The sequence below is a fragment of the Adiantum capillus-veneris genome, chromosome 3, assembly GCF_014529385.1.
Source record: "Adiantum capillus-veneris isolate H3 chromosome 3, ASM1452938v2, whole genome shotgun sequence".
NCBI classification, from domain to species: Eukaryota; Viridiplantae; Streptophyta; class Polypodiopsida; order Polypodiales; family Pteridaceae; genus Adiantum; species Adiantum capillus-veneris.
In genome coordinates, this window is record NC_140933.1 from 24,878,871 (window position 1) to 24,899,544 (window position 20,674).

Here is a 20,674-nt window from a genome sequence, read left to right on the forward strand (position 1 = left end):
TAGCGTCGCATATAGCGACGCTCTCGTAGCGACGCTATTAGCGACGGTTTTAGCGACGCCGGGGGTTGTAAAAACCCAGTGTATTTCCATCGCTAACAGCGTCACAAGAGCACACAACCTCTTGTAGTGCTTGTCGACTATACGGAGAGAGTCCATGTAGTTATGTGCACTCTGTGTTGTGCATACTACATTCATAGCATATACACTTTTGTGAATGTAATTGGCATGCACATTGTTGATGTTGTCAATACGAGGAGAGGGTTGAACACGCTGATCGCATTGTCCGTGATTTTTCCTAGGCATGGTAAATATGTAAATGATAGAAAACTCAAGGAATAACTTTAGAAAATAGACACTTAATTAGCATGACTTGTGCATGAATGGATGAATAAAACTAGTGTTCTTCTAGATATTTTTAAAAAAAACCCAAGAGTCTTTATTTCAAAGGTCATTCACACCATGTCCTCCGTAATATTTTCACGTAAAATATTACAAAAAAATCATTGAAAGATTAACCACCATAATTTGATTGACTTGCCTTAAAAAATTAAGTATAGCTATAAAAATTTAAAAAACATAGAGCAAACACATACCAGATTGAGCAAAACTTAAAAAACATAGTATGACCAACTGGTAAGTTCAGATGTGCCATTACATAGAAATAAGTTAATATGGAGTAATCAATACAAGCCGGGATTCAGGTTCCCGGTGGCCACAAATCCTGTAGGGGTTGCACTTTTGGGGCGTATGCATGTGGGAACCTCATAAGCGTTGACCATAGATTGGCCAAGCAGGAACTATGGTTGAAGGTCTAGGAGGAGGAGGAGCAGATGGTACAACTGACTCTTGGTGACGCCATAAAGGAGGTGGAGGTGGTTGTGATTGTGCTCTACGTGAGTCTTGGCGAGCGTTCTGATTTGGGCTCATTTCAGCCTCCGTTTTTAGTATTGCATATGCTATTTTTTCATTTTTTGTAGAATTTATGTCAGTGCCATTTTTTGCATAACAAGTCTCTTACAGTCTTCTACAGTTTGTGCTATATAGCACGTGTTGTTCCTGCTTCATTTCTCCTCTTTTCGGGCAATTTTCAAATCAGGTGCAACATTTACCATTGCCAACAACAACACATATGTGTTCAAGATGTTTGTTGTTGAGGACAAATTGGATGGGGACAATTACCCTATGTGGGCTTACATGATGCAACATGTTCTTATGTCAAAGGGCGTCTAAAATATTCTGCAGGCATTGATGTACATCCTAGTTCTGAGGATGTAGGTGATGTTGAGGATGTTGCAGGTCTTGCTACAAGGATTATTGTTGTTAGGGTTGTTTTACCTATGGCAGAACAAGCTCGTTCTTGGATGTAAAGGATGCGCAGGCTGCTCATGTGTTGATTATGTTTCTATAAAGTGCACCATTACTCCTCACATTTGGTCAATGAAATCTGCAAAATAGGCTTGGGATATTTTGGCTGGTTTTTATGCAAGCCACAATGAGGCAAAACTTGCAATTTTTTTTTAAAGAGCTGGAGTCGAAGATTATGCATGAGGAAGATGATATGAACACTTTCCTTGTTGGTGTCAAGTATATCAATGAGCAACTTATTTATGTAGGTGAAGTCATTTCAGACAGTTCCCTTGTGCCGACTATTCTTGATGCCTTGCTAGACTGTTACCAGGCTTTTGCTCTTACTTGGAGACTTATGACTGAAGTTGTCAAGTTGATGCATTATGCACATTGTTGTTGCAAGAGTCACTTTCCAAAAAAAATAGGATTAGACATCGTGCACTTGAACAAGCTTTTGTTACTTCTCAAAGAAATGGTGGTAACAGCAATGCAGTCACTTCTTATGGTTTTTCTGTAAGTGAAAAGTCACATGTCCCTAATGCTTCTGCTGGCAGGAATTCATCTGGAAATTTTTGTGATAACGGCAAAAAGAAGATGCATTGCCATTATTGTAAAGCTAATGATCACTTGATCAAACAATGTCCTAAGTTGAAGGCCAAAGAGGCAAAGAAGAAAGAGGGTGGTTCCATTGCAAATCCTGCTTCCACTACAACTGCAGCTATTTTTGAGTCTCCTGTGAAAGGAGACTGTGATGCTGATGTTGATGCAGAATGGGATTTTAGTGCATAGTGTAGGTCTATAATCTTGTTTTCCATGATGCATGCATGTCACTTTCTGCAGATTCACATGTGTGGTATTTTGATAGTGGTGCTACAAAGTACATTACCTCACATCGTGATTTTTTCACCTCTCTCAAGTCTATCCCTCATGGGAATTCAGTCACTTGTGCCAACAATGCCTCTTATCCGGTTCATGGAGTTAGAAAGATTGTGCTTAGTGCTACAAATGGTACCTTTTTCACACTTGTTGATGGACCTTATGTACTTGGAATCAAGAAGAATCTTTTGTCTCTATCTGCACTTGCTAGAATTGAACTTGTAGTCAAATTTGTGGATGACAGATGTACAATTCATGATCTCAATTTTGGTGCTTTCATGGTGGAAAATTTGGCCATGGACTTTATTTTGGCCTCAAGTGGGCCAAGGGGAAATTTGAGGTTTCGATTTTCCTCAATCACCATTTCAAGGGTGGATTGCAACCTCTCAAGGTGCTCTTTCTTTCTTCAAGCCACTAATGCTACAACTAATGACCGATGTCTCACAAGAGGAGGTGTGCCATGGGGAGCTTTCTCCTTCATCTATTTCATTCCAAAGTGGAACACGTGGAGCCAAGGGGGATGGTCCTTCTCCTACAAAAAGGACTTAACTTGAAATGATAAGGGCTAGAGGACCTTGTTGTCAAGTATTGAGTGACCTATTGACAAGCGCAAAGCGCGACATAGATCTCGACGGCCTCGAACGCTAGGAGTCGATGCACGCCGAGCTGGCCACGTTGAATTGAACATGGGGGGGCACCACCTAGCTTTGAGCGGCTAGGACACAGACAACGGTGAATCGAAGTAACAAACTTTGCACACACATACAAAGAGAGAGAGAGAGAGAGAGAGAGAGAGAGAGAGAGAGAGAGAGAGAGAGAGAGAGAGAGAGAGAGAGAGAGAGAGAGACGTAGGTGATGAGAAGCCCTCGAGGTGTGAGGGAAAACTATTATGATGCAATATTTACAACAAACTTATTTCCGGCGAGGTGGAAACCATTGTGATAGAGAGAGGTAGAGAGAGATAGTGAGCCTAATATTGCGTTCTGTAGAGGTGACTCATAAGCACGGAGATTTTTACTAGCGTGAGTGAGTGGCGACCATTGGAGTCAAGGTGTAGACATTGCTTCTTCACATAGTGCTAATTCTCAAAATGCTACACTAAATCCCCTCTCTCTTGGTACAAGTGTTGCCAATCCCTCCCACCAAAATGCTTCCAAGTGCTGACCCCCCCGATAGTGACCTCTCAGTGCCTCTTTATACGTGCTGGTTGCTTTAGGTTTAGGGTAGTCTAATTAGGTTAGGGCCCTAATCAGGGGAGACAAAGCAAGGTGGTGGGTCCCAAATGGTTGACCCTTACTTTGTCTCAGGAGGATTTAACACTAATTTGGTACCAAAACAGGACACTTAAATGTTCTTTTTTTACAAATTTAAATTAAATGCTACTTGCATAAGACGGTTTGTTTAAGGAAACCCTCTTGATATGCTTAAATATGTTAGCCAGAGGGTCTTTAAAAAATATAATCTTGCATTTTAGAATTTACCATGATCAAGAAGTGACCCTCGTAAGACTGCTATAAATGCTTTGAAGAAATTGACTTTATAAGCTTAAGAAAAAATGAAGCGACCTTGTAGAAAATTTTAGGTGTCTTTTCCACAATTTTGCTATAGATTTGTTTTCATGTGCAAAAGAATTTAGTTGGGAGTTTATAAAATAATGGAAAGTTCTATGTGTTTGATATAGCTATTTCAAGCATATCGTTCTATACAAATAAAATATATTTTTGATGTATTTGTGAGTTTTAGAAAGTGATGCATTGCTTACCCTTTCCATTGAGGACTCAAGGTGTCAAGTAGTAGGGCTTTGGTATGCACTAATTATTTTATTACTTTAAATATTCAAAACTGCATAAAGAGAGAACTTTGATATTTTCATTCTTGAAACATAAGCATTCAAAACCTCAAATAATATCAAACTTTCTATGTAGACCAGCTACATGTATCAAAGTACATGCGTACATACACAACTGGGGTGTCCAAAACCTTGGTTTTAATGTTATTACGGAGAACTCAAGATTTCAAGAGTTTTTCCATGATTAAAAATTCAAGTTAGAGTTCAAGCAACAAGACTTGATTGAGTTAGGAAGCCCAAAAAATACGTAGCTTCTTGGTTTCAACATATGAAGTCATTAGTAGTTGTTAAATTGCACTAGAATAGCCCCAATTCCACGAGGGGACGTTTGGAAGACCAAAATTATGCTCTTATTCAGCACATCCTCAAGTATGAAATTATGTCTATAACTTGCGTGTGACTTGGAAACTTGTCTATAAAGTGCATTCAATTGTTTTGTAACACTAAGTGCTAACACCTGGATTTTATAAACATAAAAAAGGCAATCTCTACAAAAAGATATATAGAATTTTATGATTTTTTTGGCAAAACAGCTTGAAATTTTACTAACATTTATGACTTAGAACTTGCCATAATTCTATCCATACGGGTTTTATTTTGACATGGAGAAAAATCCAGTGTTTTCTTTCCCTGATGGCCAATCTATGGTAGAAGCAAGGTATTAAAAACTTCTTTCTAGCTTGGCAAATAAACTGCCAAAACTTGGAAGGAAAATAGGACACTTTAGTGTCTCAGGACACTTAAGTGTCCAATTACAGAACTAGTGTTAAAAACGAAAACTCCTAGGTGGGCCCTTGTGACCATCACCTAGAGAGAAGTGATAATTTACAATTGGGTTTTTTTTACAAGATTTTGGCTTGAACTGAAAAAAAAAAATGACAACCTACGGTTATTACTACAAAATGCATCGTGGACGAGATACCGGCGAACAACAAGCCTTGCAAGTGCGTCGGTGTAGCGTGTTCGCCAGTTTCGAGGCGGCCGGTCGGAGCATGCCTTTGGAGTCTTTTCTTGTTTTGGTGCCGGCATCGCATGACTTGACCGTCTTTCTTCTTTGTCGATGATGTCGATTCCTTCGTTTTTTTAATTTTTGGTGGGTGTGTATGACGTGCATGTGCTTTTTTTTGAATATGTACGTACGCGCAGGCGAGTGTGCTCTCTTTGTGGTTGCGTGAGGGTGTGTGCATTGTGAGTGTGTGTGCGTATGTATGTGGGGGTGGTGTGTGTGTGTGCAGGTGTGTGTGTATGTATCGAGAGAGTGGGTGCGTGGGAACGAGAGAGAGAGGGAGTATTTTATTATAAATATATATATATAATATATGTATCATTTTTTTCTACGTAGGCTAGGGTAATGGCATGCGAGATCTTGAGGGGGAGGGGTATGAGAGGTGGGGAGTGTGTGTGTGTGTGTGTGTTGTGTTGTGTGTGTGAGAGAGATGGATGGCTCGACTGCTGCGCCATTGGGCTGACGAGGGGAGAGAGAGGCAGAGAGGGCGAGAGCGAGATGGGGTGAGAGAGTGTTTAGGGGGTGGGGGTGAGAGAGGTGGTGTGTGTGTGTGGGTATGAATGAGAGAGAGAGAGAGAGACGGGCTTGGTACGCATGGCTGACAGAGATGAGGAGTGGGGGGGGGGTATGAGAGGTCAATGGGATAGGGTAAGGGGTAGCGGACCAGGGAAGGGTGAGAGAAGGAGGATAATGGGGGTGGTATGACTGTGTGTTATGAGAGAGAGGGAGATTGTGAATGATTGCGCCGATTCTCACAGAGAGCGAGAGAGAGAGTTAGGACGAAGGAGGGGAAGAGAGAGAGAAGGAGTGAGTGTGAGAGGAGGGAGTAGTGCGAAGAGAGAGAGAGTGTGTGAGAGTGTGTGAGAGAAGGGTCGGCCCGCCATAGGCAAACAAAGGGGGGGAGGGTTGGTGAGGTGGTGAGAGTGTGTGTGAGGGGAGGGTGGTATGGAGGGTGGTATGCTGGAGCATGGACGAGCGAGGAGGGGTAAGAGAGAGAGAGAAAGAGAGCTCTAATATGAATAATGGAAGAGAGAGAGGAAGACTCTTGTAAAAGCATGGCGGTCCTCCAGTGGAAGAAAAACCAAAGGTAGCTTGTTTTATGCGCCCATTGGGCTAAGCGACACAAAAGAAGGGTAAGAGAGAGATGGTGGGTTGGCAGAGCCGAGCAGGAGAGAGAGAAACCCCTGCCCTCTGGTAATAATGGGGGGTGTGTGGCTAAACTGGTGGCGGCCCGCTGTGGGCAAGCATATGGGGAGGGGGGGGGGGGGGGGAGTGAATGTTAAAAAACAATGTTTTTATCATTTTTTTCGGTATTGTGATCCTTCGTGATTGGGGTTGGTTCTTGTGGCCGCGGTCTTGAAAATCGGCCATCATTAGCCCTACCTTCTGGCTAGAGGCATTCATGCTTCTAGCCCTACTTCTAATTCTTTGGCAGCGGAGTTGGAGGGTTCTCCCTACTCTGGAATATCTAGCATGAACTCTGGGTAAAACCTTAGGAAGTACCTTTTGAGCCTCCATCCATTGACTCTGGTCTTGTGAATTTTTTTGTCTGCTTCCATCAACTTGTAACTGCCATTGGCGTAGTGCCTTTTGACAATGAATGACCCTTCCCATCTGGGTTGAAATTTCTTGTCTTTCCTAGTGTCAAATCTGTTGTCGTATCTCAATACTAACATATCATTTTCTAGGCCCTTTTCCTTAAGCCCTTGATTGAAGGTGAGTCGGCGTCGCTCTGCTTGTGTTGCATAGTGATTGATTGCATCCTCTCTATCTAGCTAGAGCCTCTCCAGATCGAGGATGTAGTTGCAGAGATTGACAATTGGGCGTTGCAATTGGCTAGCCATGACTCACAAGCTGGCTATCTGTACCCCGACGGGTAGAATCGCCTCCTTTTCATAAACTAGATAAAAAGGGTGAAAGTTACTGGTGTTCGATAGGCCCATAGAGCGGCCATGATATGTTTATCCCAATCACTTGTGTGGTTATTCACCTTCTTTGTGATGATTTTACAGATCGAGCCATTTACCTTTTTCACTAGGCCATTTCATTGTGGATAGTATGGGGTGGAATAATGTCGGCATGTAATGCCTAACGTTTTCATCAGGTCTCTCACCAGGTCCCCTCTGAAATCTGGTCTACTATCAGATATTATCTCTAGAGGAGTGCATAAATGGCAACAAATGTGATCAAATATGAACTTCGCCACTTCTTGGGCTCTAATGCGTGTGGTGGTTGGTTGCTGCTTCTGCCCATTAGGTCATGTAGTCTACACCAACTAGAATGTATATTTTACCTGATTGGGCCCTTGGTAGAGGACCAATTGCATCTATTCTCCACTTGTCAAATGGACCATAGGAGATGATAGGAGTCTGTGATTCATAGGTTAATGTACGGTCACTGGACACTTGACAAGCCTTGCATGTGTTACTCCAATGATGCACATCCCTGTTCACACTAAGCCAAGATAATCATGCATGTAGAATCTTCCTACTGGTTATATCTAAAGCAAAATTACCACCGCAGACACCATCGTGGAAACTTGAGATTACTTTCGTGATTTCACTCGAGATTGGCACTTTCTTGAGGATCTGATCTTTTCCCTTGTAATATAAGTTGTTGTTTATAAGGAGGTATCTTGTAGTCAGTTTCTAGCCCTTAGTGTACTCTTCAAGACACTCTTCTGTGTCTAAGAAGGTGATGAGATTAGTCATATCATCGCTACCTTGAAAGAAGGGTAGTTTTAGTTTGATTGCTCCTATGGAAACATCTTGTATTATTTCCTTTGGCTGGAGCATCTGCCTCTTGATTTTCTGCCCTAGGGACATGAAATAATTGCATTGTTTCAAACTTTCTTAAAAGATCCTTAACTTGGTGTAATTGGCCAACTAAAACCCGATTTTTACAAATGCAAGTGCTATTTATCTAGTTTATCAAAAGGAGAGCACCGCCAAACACATTTAGGCGTTCAATCCCTTGCAAAATACATTGGTATAATCGAAGAATTAAAGCCATGTACTCTGCTTTATTGTTGGAGTGGGAGTATAACAACTACCCAATGGAGAATACCTTCTCCTTTTGCTCAATGAAAATGATGATGCCAGTTGTAGACTGGTCCACTGTTCTTTTGTATGCTCCATCAAAGAAAAGAGAATGAGCTCTTTTTAGCTTAGGACTTTCTACCATTGGTGTCACTTCTTTACCTTCTTCTCATAGTGATGATGAGTAAGAATACCTGCTAGACTAGCCCTGGTGGAGTTTTCTACCTGCATGGTGTAGTCAAACTCTTGTAATCTAACCAGCCACTTAGAGATCCTAGATGAGACATCCATGTGTTGCATTACATATGGAAAGACCTCTTCCATTGTCAGAATTACAAAGGGTCTAGGCAATAGATAAGAGTGGAACTTTGTAGTGGCAAACATTAATGCAAGCACCATGTGCTCTACTGCGTTGAATTCCTTTTCCGACGGGGTCATGACACGACTAGAGAAGTAGATAGGACGCATGAAAGAGGTTTGGAGGTCCTTTTGCATTCGTACAACTCCAAGTGTATCACTTTCGACACTGGGGTTCACATAAAATGGATTGTCCCACCTAGGGGGGAAATGGTGGGGAGTGTGGCCAGGATTTGTTTCACTTCGGTAAATTGTTGCTCATTTTCTTCACTCCATGAGAAGACATCTTTATGTGTGACTTATTGTAGAGGGAGAACTATCTAAGAGAGCAAGTGAATGAACCTGATCAAATACCTTATCTTCTGTAGGAAAGAGACCAATTGCTTAGCTGTGGTGGATGATGACAAAGATACCAAAGCTTGAATCTTGCTAGGATCAGTCTCAATCCCTTTTGCTGAAATTACATGGCCAAGGAGAGTGACCTTGCTTTCACCAATGTGACACTTATCCATGTTAAGCTGGCCACCCAAGGTTTGCAGCTTGGTCAGGCCATCATAGACCTTGATCAATAGACCTTGATCAGATGGATGGAGCATGAACTGTATAAGCAAAAATCATCTATGAAGACTCGTATTGATGTCCCAAAGTATGGATGGAAGACAAAAGTCACATAGCGTTGGAATGTGGCCGGAGAGGTAGTGAGGCCAAAAGGCATCAGTCTGTAAGCAAAACATCCCCATTGTGTTCTGAAGGTTGTCTTTTTCTGGTCTTCTTCTGCAATACTAACCTAAAAGTAGCCTGAGTAGCCATCACATATTGTGTAGCGCTCATGACCTGCTACCTCATTGAGAATTTCATCTTGGAATGGGAGGGGAAAATGACCCCTCTTTTTTGCCGCATTGAGAGGTTTGTAGTCTACACAAACTCTCCACTTATCATTCTTCTTTGGTGTGACTACCACTTGAGAGACCCACTCAGAGTCTTCGACGGGGTAAATGAAACCTGCCTGTAGCAAATTCCTCACCTCTTTGAGCAATGCTTCTTGTTGGATTACCCCAAGCCTTCTAAGATTTTGCACTACATGCTTACTTCCTTTCTTGAGTCTTATGCGGTGTTGTACCACTGTGATTCCTGTGATCTTATCATAACCAACAATGAAAAATGTGATGAAGCTACCTAGCATAGAGATGTATTCTTTCCTCTATTCATCGGTTAGCTCACTGGAGAGCATCCAATGTAACTTAATTGTATCCATCCAGGGTTGCATGCCTAATGGTCCCTCTTGGTTTGCCGACGGTGTTTTAGATTGTGTCAATCTTTTTGGGTCTTTGAGGATGACCCCCATTACTTTGATGCTATTGTCACTTTCTTCAGTTGTTGTTGTCTCTTCTCCTGAGGTGGACGAATAGTCACTAGTGGACTCATCTTTCGAGGCCTCAAGGTTATGCTGCGTTGCTTTTCAGTCCTCATGTCGTAGAATATGGACCTCCCTTTAGCATCCTTCATTTGAATCATTCCAGTACTACAGTCTTGCTTAGCTTCCATAGCCATGAGCCAGGGTCTTCCAAGAATGATAGGGTAGACCTCCCCTTTGTGTGGCATGACAAAAATGTCTACCTCCACTTCTGTGTTGAATGCCTTCACTTTGATTGCATTCACAATGCCTACGCATTTCACTCTGACGTTATTTGCCATTTTGGCTCAGCAGGGTGCCGGCCTACTTACCTCTAGGCCTAGATGGTGCATCATTTTCTCACTCGTGACGCATATTTGTGCACCACCATCTATGTAGACATTTGAGATATGCTGCCCCTTGATGCGGGAGTCCATGGTTGGTAGGATGTTGTCAAGATTCCTCCCGGAGATAGCCCCAACTATCCTTGGTCTTGATCTTCTTGTACTTACCATATTTGTCCATTGTCTCCTCATCCGTGGTGCAAGATGGAGTAATTGGGGCCAAGTTATCTTTGGATCCTACATCAACACATCTTGAACTAGGTCATATGGTTTAGCATACTCACCCAATGAAAAATCCACAATGTTGATCTTCCGTTGAGGCTTACATGCCTGCTTGCTAGACTCCCCTTTTCCCTTAATCTTATCCTCGCTTTGAGAGGCTTCTTCGTGCCTAGCACGCTGTGATGGGGGAAATGGGAACACACCCGACTCACAAGCTAGTTGCCTCTCTATAGCCCTGCAGATATCCAACATCCCAAACCACTCAGAAACATACACGCACGCACACTTTCTCCAACTTGCACTGAACAAACTCGCTTACGAACAGCTTCGGCTACACACAATCACCTTTACAGATGCACAGACCAATGCACCCATATCTGTAAACACACTCACACCGGGAGACCTCACAAGCCTTGACGGCATACAAAATCACACTCAGTCTGCAACCACAATCAATCTCTCCCTCTCTCTCTTCCCACACACACGCAACCCCGGAGCCACTGCTACCATATGCATACGGCAAAAGACGAGGTGCAAACGAGATTGATAGCGAACTCGGCAAAAAACACAAACACTAACCCAATCATACCATAAAGTCACTTATGCATAGCAAAGACAACAAGAATTCGGGTACAATGATGGCGTCGACCGAGTCGATGCAATCCAGCACCCTTCCTCGGCTAAACGCAGCCTGCACTGGGCTGCCTCACTCTCTGCTTCACAGGTCCTTGTCAAAAAATTTCCCGAGGCCACCCTCATCGGTAGCCATGCATAGTCAGTATCGGTCCCCCCTTTGAATGCCGCTTCCCTCAACTTGCTCTGCTTCTCGAAGCTCTTGTCCTACTCACGGCTAGCTCGTGGCTACCTCCTCCACTTTGGTCAAGTCTAGTCCCTTGAAGGCCTCCCTCACGCTCAGCTCAGCCGACCACCCTCCTTGTTGGCGGCCCCTCACTTCCATACAAAATAGCCTTCTCCCTTTCGTCTTCAACTGGCCGTACACAGGCCCTTACCATGCGACCCCTACGTCTGCAGCTGTCATCCTCGGCCACCCTCGACCCTTCACCTTCTCGCGCTCAGGTCCACCACACCCTCTGCAGCCCTAGCGACCTCCTTTCGGCACACAGTGCCTCTCTCCTCCTTTATGCAGACCCTCACCACGTATCAACTGACCCCCCCCCGCCTTGTGATCCTCCTCAACCTGCTCCTCTTGCAGTGTACGCCTCCTGCAATGGCATCCACCTCTCGGCCCTTCCCTGTACAGCAAGGCCGCCTCTTGCTTAGGCTCTCTGTCCAGATACTTGATGGCGAGCCCCCCTTCTCAAGTGGCGGCTCTGCAATCCTCGCGTACCTATAGCTGGCCACCCTCCTTCTGCAACCCCTACCTCACCACCTGATTGCGACCCCGCTCCTGTAAACCACCTCCTCCCATGCAGAACTGTCCGCCAGCTTCATGCCCGCCCCATGCAGCCCATGGCGGCCCTGTCTTTTGTATGCGCCATCCTCCCTCATTTTTTCTTTTTCTGGAACTCTCTGTTAAGTTCTTCTCCAAACATAGGCAGCATGGCCTCCTTTCCCACGTGAGTATGCTCAGCATGGCTATCGCAAGTTCCGCCTACTTTGATGTCCAAGCTTCACTCTGTGAATGCCAACCCGATCACCAAAAAAATTGTTCAAAATAGTGTCTGCCACTGTCAATCATCGTGTCGAGCCCGAATTGACATACGAATAGTAAACGACCATGAAGACGCACTCGAATACATGAAAATTTTGACTCCACTGACCTTGATGTGCGATCCGACATGCACATCATAGCACCGTCCGCCTTCCAAGTCTTGAGAACCACAAATGATCTATACAATGTTGCATTTGGCATACACATCTGGATAGTCGAGTGTCTTGCAGATACCTCGCTCTGAATCCCATATCATAAACTTTATGGCAGTTGGATCCAACATCCCTTGCTTCATTTCCAAGCTTGTGATATCAGCATTTGCTCCTGCCACCCCTGATTGGTCGAAACACTCACAGCTATCCACTAGCAAGTGCCCCATCTCGATGTACCTGGCCCTTAGCACCATCAAGCACTTGCCCAATGTACCTGCCATTTACCTGCAAACCGCCATGCATAGACTTCTTACATCTCCACGGGTCGACACAGTCGAGCTGCACCAACGCTTCACTCCCATGGCATTCACTTCTTCTACCTTTCCTTTTCCTTTGTTCTTCTCTCAGACTAGTTCTTCTGCCTTTGCCTTCCCTTTAGCCTCTAGGCTAATAACACTCACTGCTTAGTTTACAGGAGGTGGCGGAGGTAGCGATGGAATGAGAGGTTGTGGTGGTGGTGGTTGTTGTATCGGTGGTCAAAGGATTTGGATCGGTAGAATTGGCCCTGGTTGCCTGGGTGGTGGTGGTCTTGCCCTTGGTGGGGAGGTTTGATTCTGTCTTCTTCCTCTATTGAAGTTTTGCCTTCTTGGATGTGGACAGTAATACATGCCATGGCCGCCTTCCCCGCAATTGTAGCAGTGGTATTTTTGGTTTTTCTTTGTTGTCCTCTCCCTTGCTTTGGATTTTTGACAGGTGCATGCCCTTGCTACACCAGATGCACAAATAAACTTTCCAGCTGAGTAGTGATGCGACTCAATAGGTCTTGTTGCTCTTCTGATGCCTCTTGTGGTTGGGTTCTATGAGCGGCTATTGCAATCACTGGGGTTAGTCTGACTGAGCTCGATTCCTCTAACTCATTGACTCTTGCTTGCATGCGCAGATTCTTGTCTTTAAGGCGGGCTACTTCCACTGCCAACTCATACGTTGCAGGGAATCTCCCCTTCACCTTCTGTTTAAGCGACGACCACAGGCCAGCAATGAAATGGTCCTTCTTCAGAAAATTAGGTGCTCCTTTACCTTCCTCTAGTGAGGCAACCCATTGCTCCCACAAATCCAGAAACTTGGATTCGCAAGTGGCATACTCTAGAAGACTTCCCTGCTTTAACTCTGTCAGCAGTTGCCATAACTTTTCTGAGGTTGTGCCTCCACCAAACCTCTTTACAAAGACAGCATGCACTACATCCCATGCATTCTTGGTAGCTTGGGACAAAGCATTGAGCCAAGACTTGGCCTCTACTTTCATCAGTATAGAGAAAAAATTTGTAGCCATGAGGCATCGTCATCCTTGTTGGAAACCACACAAGCGATGTCAAAGTCATCCAAAAAATTGGCGGTGATGTCTTGTCCCTTTCAATGTGGGAAAAGAGACGCTTGCCATGGTAGGAACTCAATGAGCACAAAATTACAAAGCTATATATATATATATATATATATATATATATATATATATATATATATATATATATATATATATATATATATATATATATATATATATATACATATCACAAATGACTTAGCGGCGCATAGCGGCTCTTTACAGGGTTGGGTGGATGGATTTAAAATAGGATAAAATTTGAAACATTGAAAGAGTGGTGGTAATCGAGTACGGAGAGAAAAATAGGGTTTGGGGAGCTAAGGTTGTCTCCTAGCACCACATCACCAAACATATACACAATCTTCTGTTGGTAGAAGATTTTCCTATCTACATGAATATTCACATGCATGTGTTGCAGAAACTTAAACGGGAAAGCTGTTGGTCCGTTTTTCATGATGCACAGAAGGTGGAGTACTTACTTATACTCTTACCGTGCCAGTGTTGATGAGTTGGCACATCCACAGAAGATCGTCGTCTTTCATAGGCTCCACTTTCCCTTCATCGCTTAGCATGTACGGGGTGATGGCAACGCGTTTGGCTACTCCTAGGCTTTTAGCTATTAGCAGCTGTAGGTAATTACCGTAGTCGGCGCGTTGCATGAACTCCACTCCATTCAGCTATAACTCGTCTCCAACCCACTGGGTCTCACCCGTGGTGGATAGTTTCTTCAGGATGAGCTATACGGGGAGAGAAGGAAGACCCTCTATCCGTCCTCCAAGATAGCCAGCGCAGTAGCCGAGCCACTCCTCCCTAGGGCATGGGAACCTTCTTACCACTTCTGCTTTAGGATTGTCAAAATAGAATGGCAATACTCGCATGCACCACACGAATCCATAGGCGAACTTCTGCCGCTTCGCCTTGGATGAACTTATTTTTGGCAAATTAGGCATGACTTTGCTTCCTGAACTTGAAGCACTTGTGTGGCCAGGTGCTTCTTCCTTTGGGATCATGTGTTTCCGGACTGGCCTAGCCCTTCCCTTCCTTTGGATCGAGCGGCCTTTTGGCCACTTAGGAGTAGAGGCTATACCTTTGCTTGCAATCTCCTTAGGAAATAGAGGCCTTCCTGATCTTTTTCTTCCCTTGACATGGACGATCTCCTCGTGGTGAACATCAATGTAGTTGATTCAGCCTCTTCGTTCTTACTGGCATTCATTGATAGTGTGCCTTGGCCAAAAACAGTGAGGGCATTTCATAGCCTTCCCACCTGATGCTCTTAATTTGCGGTTAGCACGAGCAATGCGAGATGGGGAGCTTACCTCTTGAATACTGACGACAGTACAACCTAGCAGTAGTACTTCTATGAAGGCGGTCAGTGCTTCTTCAATCTCATCCTCTTCCATTCTCCAATTGGAGAATTCTTTCAGCCATTCATCTATGGTCGACGATGTGCGTTGTCTTCAGCATTGTAAACCGGAGGTTCTTGAGAAGTCTTCCTCAATGGGGGCACCGAATGACGAGAGCTTTAATGAAATCGCAGCCGCAGTTGTCACATCAAAACTAAACCTGACCAGAAATTGAACCTTATAAACACGGGCAGTGCATGTTTCCTTAGAATAAAACATCATAAAAATGGGCATGTAAAAAACATGTGCGTGTGGGTGAGTTGGCTAGCCCATGTGACCCAAAACCCAGGCTGCGAGGTGGTGGGTTCAAAATGTCAGGACACCGGCAAGGCCGGACTAGACAAGGGCAGGTCCAGGCTAGGTAGTGTGGAAACGGAGTCCAACTAGGGCAAAGGGCCAGGGGCTATGCTATATAGTGGGTGGTTGTGTGGTGGACTCCTAGGTTCTAGTTTCCCTTGTCTAACATTGGTATCAAGAGCAAGGTTCCCTTTCTGGGAAAGGCACAGTCGTGGAGGAGGGGAGCCACACAATTGTGCATGCTTTTTTGCATGTCGGGGTCAAGGGGGTGTGGAACACCTCGTCTGTGAGGAGGATGACAAGGAAAGCAGGCTATGGGAAACCCCCCTTGCAATGAGAAGCCCTAGTGGCAGACCTGCATCAAAAACGCCACTCGCGGGCTCTACGACTGCGCGTCGGCGGGGGAGTGTTTTACGTCACTGGGCCGAAGCCCCTACCTCAACACAGAGGCAGCCATGGCATTTTTCTTACTCGCGCGTTGCACTAGCCCTTGGGTTAGTGGCCACACCCAAATTTTCACCATAAGGGGCGGTACCCACAGTGGGGTACCCCACTCCCTTACTCCACGTGCGGATTCTGCAAAACCGGAGAGGTGTGGCATAGCATAGACGAGGCCGGCACAAACTTTGAGCCAAATTCTCTGTACGTTACAAAAAAACTAAGAGATTTAAATCACACCATTCTGACAGGAGTTCAAGCACAATTATTTGGTAAAATCAATTAACACTTTCAAGTCTAATTGTTTCGGTTATAAGAGAAACTTGTGGAATTCCATATACGGTGGATATTTCAAATCAATTTCACTGGGATACTATCGATTTGACGGAATTAGCAAGGCTAATTACACTTTGTGAGTGCTCTCAATCTCACGTATTTGTTCTGACTACTCCTTGCACCGCACTGTGTCGCCATGGATTTGGATATCAATATGACATTCGATTTTGAGCAAAGTATGCCTGATCCTGCCAATGATGGCCAGCGGCCGGATCCTCTCAAGGAGAGTACCCGCGACTCTATGACAGGTGATGATACTTACAAATTGCTTGATATTCAAGAATTTCGTGCACTTCAGACACGCATGACAGTCATGTATGAAAATTTTAAAGCTTTAAATGAAAATGTTACTAAACTATCCACATTAGTAATTCCATTAATGCAATAGCAGTCCAAGAGTCCTGCTGACACTCACATACATGAGCATGTTGCTACACAAGGGCAAGGCCCTTCTAATCTAGGGCAAGGCCCAAATGCTGATACGTCGCATACTCTCACTGCAAAAGAGATGGATGAATTGTTGAAAAACACCAAACCACCGATTTTTAAGGGAGAAGACGGTGACAGAAATAAGGATGTAGTGAATATCTTTCTCAACAAGTGGGATGGAATTCACGCCTTACGACGTACTCCGGACGCAGTCAAAGCTCTGCAAAGGATCTTAACTCTGGAAGGCAAGGCCTACAAATGGTGGATGTCTCTCAAGGAGAAGAACATCATACCACAGAGTTGGGCAACTTTTGAAGCTATGTTTAGAATTTTTGCCTACAAACGAGGTAGATCGGAATTGGAATCGGTATGTCAAGACCCAAGACCCTAAAACACTTGAGGAAGCCATGGTGAAAGCACATATTCAAGATGATCTAGATGAAAAGAAAACACATAATAGTCACGTGCCTGCTAATACACATGGTAATACACGCACTCAGTATGGATACAATAAAAGAAAATTAATCCAATTCGGATGCATCTAAAAAACCCAAGGGGTCCAAGGGTCCTCTCTCTCCTGAGGACTTTGATAAAGCCAAGAAAGAAAAATTATGTTTTCAATGTTTAGGAAGAGGTCATGGCAAAAAGGATTGTCCCAAGGGAAAATCTGCTGCACAGGGCAAGGAGACAGCAGTGCACATGGTGCAACTGCTACCTCTTGAGTCTTCCTCACGATTCTCTACAGTGGAAGTAACACACACCAAGGTGGTGCATGAATGTTGTCTCACGGCTTCCATGTGGCAACCAATCTTTGGACCACATGAGTTAGTACGTACGTACGGATATCTGCATGGGCACAAGGTGCGCATCTTGGTAGATGATAGTGCTACTTACAATCAATTACAGATTGGTGAAAAAACTCAAATTGCCTCAAACTCCGAGTACCCACCGCTACAAGGTAGCGATGATGAATGGACATGATACCGAAATGTGGGATACTCAATGTCGAGCGGTTTCGTTGGAAGTACAAGGGTACTCTACATGCTTGGATTTTCAGGTTATGAACATGGAAAGGGTAGATGTGGTTCTTGGTAGGGAGTGGTTGCATAGCCTAGGACCATCACTGAAGCGTAGCTATGAGCACAACATCTTGATGTTTGAATCCCATGGCGCACATGTGTTGTTGTTAGGAGAAAAAGATATACCGTCATCACCACTGGTTTGTACCGCTGAGCTTATGCAGCTCGTTTCTGATAATGAAATAGATCAGGTTTTCTTGTGTTACTCATTGTCTCATTTTATTTCTAACATTGAATCTATTGAACATTCCTCAATGCCGCATGCTTCTCTCTCATCTATTCCACCAATGGCTAATTCTAAACAAGAAAACGTTGCTAGTCAATTACAAAAATTATTAAAGAAATTTCAGGATGTATTTCCTAATGATTTGCCATCAAGATTACCGGCGACACGATCAGTGCAACATAGCATTGACGTGGCTGCAGGCTATAAACCTGCTAGTAAACCACCCTACCGTATGAGTTATTCGAAAGCTGCTGAGGTGGAACGTCAGCTTGCTGACTACGTTAGCAGAGGGTTTATACAACCCAGTTCTTCACCATGGGCTTTGCCTATTCTATAAGTGAAGAAAAAAGGCGGCAGTATGTACATGTGCATAGACTACCATGGCTTAAATGCGGTTACGGTTAAGAATAAATACCCATTGCCCAGAGTAGATGAGCTGTTTGACAAACTCAGTCATGCTTGCATTTTTAGGAAAATAGACTTGCGGTCAGGATATCACCAAGTCCGTATTTGACTTGCCGATATACCCAAAACTGCATTCCGAACACGGTTTGGACACTACGAGTTCTTGGTGATGCCGCTTGGGTTAACCAATGCGCCTGCAACATTCATGACACTTATGGATAGTGTCTTGAAGCCATATTGGGCAAATTTGTCATTGTTTTCCTTGATGACATCCTAGTTTACAGTGCTTTTGAAGAAGAACACTTACAACATCTCAGGCAGGTGTTTGAGTTGTTACGCACAAACAAATTATATGCCAAGGAATCTAAATGTGATTTTCTAAAAGATGAAATTCACTATTTAGGGCATGTTATTTCAGCTAATGGGCTATATATGGATCAATCCAAAGTGGATACCATCCAAAAATGGCCTTCTTCTAAAAATCTGAAAGAATTACAGTTTTTTTTGGGATTTGAGGTTTTTACCGAAGGTTCGTTAAAAACTATGCTAATATTGATGTTCCCATGACGGATCAACTAATGGGCAAAGGCAAAGCTTTTCAGTGGGGATCCGCTCAACAACACATTTTCAATATGCTCAAGGATGCATTAGCTATAGCTCCTATACTGGCTATTGTAGATCCTTTGAAACCATTCGTTTTGGAAATGGATGCCAGTGATCGTGCTATTGGAGTAGTCCTGCTACAAGACGGACAGCCGATTGCATTTGAAAGCAGGAAGCTTGATGCTGCTCAGAAGAACTACTTTGCTTACGAACACAAACTCTATGCAATAGTGTCTGCCTTAAAAACATGGCGGCATTATCTGTATGGTGCTTAGTTTGAGATTGTGTTTGACCATGAAAGCATCAAATGGTTTACACAACAAACGGATTTGAAGGGTCGAAAAGCCAAGTGGACTGAGATTCTTCAAGAATATGACGCCAAGCTAAGGTATCGCAAAGGCCGGTACAATGTAGTGGCGGACGCTCTAAGTCGAATGCCAGGGATCAATTCTCTCTTGTTCACGGAACTTCATAGTGAATTTTTAGATTCTCTCAAAGGCAAATATGACCATGATGAAGCATATTCCAAAGTGTGGCGCCATGTTCAAAAGAGGGATCCTTCTCACTCCAATGACGGTAGTGTACAGTTAACCTCCACACCTAGTTCTCCTTTATCCAGTGATGAACTATAGCGATGGAAGCATTTCACCATTGACCATGGATACCTACTCCATAATGGGAGAGTTTGTGTACCGATGAACACAGACATTCGGCGCCAAATTCTTTATGAATGTCATAATAGTCAAAGAGCAGAGCACCCGGGGATTAGAAAAACTTATGCTCTCGTACGATGATAGTTTTACTGGCCAGGTATACATGGCTTTGTTCAAGCTTATGTCTTGCATTGCTAAAAATGTCAAGTTAACAAAGCGGAGTGCCTGAAAGCGGGAGGACTCTTACATCCTTTGGAGATCTACAATGGAAAATGGGAAATCATCTCTATGGACTTTATTGTGGATTTACCAACCACTGTACGAGGTCATGACTCGGTATGGGTGGTCGTAGACCGGTTGACTAAAATATGTAAGTTTATTCCAACCAAATCAACGATTAAGACACCAGAACTAGCCAAGTTATTTGTGGACAATCTATACAAATTGTATGGTTTGCCAAGTAGCATTGTCAGTGACTGTGATCTCAAGTTTAACAGTCACTTCTGAAGATCCATGTTTAAACAATTGGGTACACAACTGAACCTCAGTACAACTGATCATCCAGAAACAGATGATCAGACTGAACGAGTTAACCAGGTGCTAGAGGATGTGCTAAGAGTGTACGTCAGCAAAAAACAATCATACTGGGAAGAATACTTACCTATTCTCAAGTTTGCCTACAACAGTGCTAAGCATGTTACAACAGGCTTTAGTCCTTTCATGCTCATGTATGGGTTTCAACCTAGGTCATCAGTTACGGTCGGGTTGGCAACCGAAAAACTCCAACAGGTTAAGGATTTTCTCCAAGACTACATGGATATGCTGAAACTTGCTCGTCAGAATGTCCGACAAGCGCAGGATCGGTATAAGAAGTACGCTTATGAGAAACGTAGGCAAGTTACCTTTGAAGAAGAGGAGGAAGTATTTTTACGTGTGCCAGAACATTCAGAAAGTCTGAAAACTGGGCCAACACCTAAATTATCTCCTCGATATTGTGGGCCTTTCAAAATACTCAAGCGAGTAGGTGGTCGTGCCTACAAATTATTACTACCTTCACATTCTCGTATTCATCCGGTGTTTCATGTAAGCCATTTACATAAGCGGTTACATGGGGACAACAATGTCATTGACCAACATATTTTGGTAGATTTCATTGAACCTCCTACCTTAC